This window comes from Macrobrachium rosenbergii, chromosome 41, assembly GCF_040412425.1.
Source record: "Macrobrachium rosenbergii isolate ZJJX-2024 chromosome 41, ASM4041242v1, whole genome shotgun sequence".
NCBI lineage: Eukaryota > Metazoa > Arthropoda > Malacostraca > Decapoda > Palaemonidae > Macrobrachium > Macrobrachium rosenbergii.
The window spans coordinates 25312881-25315188 of NC_089781.1; positions in this window are offsets into that span (position 1 = coordinate 25312881).

Genomic DNA, 2308 nt, shown 5'->3' on the forward strand with positions numbered 1-2308 from the left:
CTCCTTACGAGACCCATCATCACGATTCAATTCTGAAGATCAGTCATTCAGCTGTTGACGACAAACCTCGTTCATTAGCTCGTAAGGAAGGTCGTGTTTTTAATTCTGTTTGTCGGCTACAACATGAGAAATAATGGCTCTCATTAAATGGGATTATATGAGAAGATTACCTAATGTTCCTTGATTGGTTAGGCTTACGATGGATTCTGAGGTCTATGTCCAGATATAGATCCTGACTTATTATCGCGTTGTATTAGTGCTACTGCGATTGATGTGTATTTAAAAAAAATGGCATCCTCCTGCTGTTTGACAAATAACCCATAAATGATGCGAAGTATGTGGATAACGAGGCAATTACTGCCACTTACTTTTCCGTAGATCATTTCAGTCTATCTATAAGTAAGCAGTATATTATTTCATCTGCCGCAATTCAATATCTTTCTCACCCACATCTACAAACTTACTGTGATAATCTACTGCTTCTGCATATTTCATCTGTACTTCAGCTAACAATTTAGCTATCATGCCAAATGCACTAATCTATTGCACACACGTACACATGAATATACGAACGAAGATATATATATATATATATATATATATATATATATATATATATATATATATATATATATATATATATATATATATATATATATATATATATATATATATATCCGGTAGCGGGAAACGAACCCCTAATTAGGGACCCGGGTTCGTTTCCCTGTACCGGACGTCAGAATTTCTTCATATTTCTTGTGCTTGGATCTTAAGGGTTTGTAGTGACGACAAGCGTATCCAAAAAGTGAGACGAATTCGAGAAAGCTAAGAGGGCATTGTGGCTATTACAATTACACATACATATATACACACACACATATATATATATATATATATATATATATATATATATATATATATATATATATACAGAGAGAGAGAGAGAGAGAGAGAGAGAGAGAGCGAGAGAGAAAGAGAGAGAGAGAGAGAGAGAGAGTAGAAGCCAAGGAGGAGGAGCCGCCATTTGTAAACTGACCAAACGAGACTTTGGCCCGCGTGAAAAGCCACGTACAATAGGCGTCGCTTTGCTGCAAGAAATCGAGGTGTATAATTTTCATCTAAGTACACGTTTGCGACTCAGGTCGCCGCCCAGAAGATTTACGAGCAGTGACAAGGGCCCCAGCCATTATTAATAATAAGCTGATATAAATTAGTCTGATATGCATGGATATACTTCCCCGAACATTGGCGCTGCTTCCCCGTTGGGCTAAATGCCGCGTCATTAGAGGGTTATCATGTTATGGCGGTGGTCAATTATGGCCACCCGCGCGCTGGTGGAGTCTGAGAGGGGTACTTCTTCATCTCCCGACTCGTTCTACTCCTTCAGGAGGATCCAGTGACGACAGCGCTTCGTCAGCGGCATGAAAACGCCCCGAGAGGTCTTTGAAAGAGACAGATGGGTCTGTCTGAAATTAATGTTTCCCCTTTTACTGCTGTACTTCCCACTTTTTTTATGTCCTGAGTATTAAAAAAATAATGTTTACCTAAGGGGGAACTGGGCTCACTTCTATCGCCCTTCAGCTGAAGTTTCTGTCTCCAAAGGAGCGTTTTCTCTGCTATAAAAGTAAACCCTACTTGTGTCCTTGTTGGTTGCGAAGATGGTGCTTCATGGGAGAGGGAGAGAGAGAGAGAGAGAGAGAGAGAGAGAGAGAGAGAGAGAGAGAGAGAGAGAGAGAGAGAGATTGAAGAAACTGTGACGTATCCGTATCACAGTTTCGTAAACATATGGCATTCCCATTTGGGACCTAATTTCAATAAAATGATTACAAGAAACTTGAGTTTCATTAATAATAATAATAATAATAATAATAATAATAATAATAATAATAATAATAATAATAATAATAATATATGTGACGCAGCATCAGCACAATTCATTTTATACATAATTATTTGTATTTAGATAATAATTATAATAGCAAAAATGCTAACCTGTCACATCAAAGGAATAAAATGACGATTGAAATCAACACTGATGTTTTGTCCAAATATATCGACTTCTTTACAGAGTTCTCAAGAATACTGAAGCCCTCATTATCAATAAGAGTTTGAAATCTATCTGTATAAAGCTAAATATAATTTGACTAAAGAAATATACCTCAAAATAATACAGTAGTTAAATGTTCTTGTCTGGATTAAGATGTTCTGTTTCTTAATACAATTAAAAATTATTATTTCCTTTAAACTGGAAGTTTGAAACAAACTGATGCAATAGTTTCCATGCCGTTATTCTCTTTGGGATTTTTTT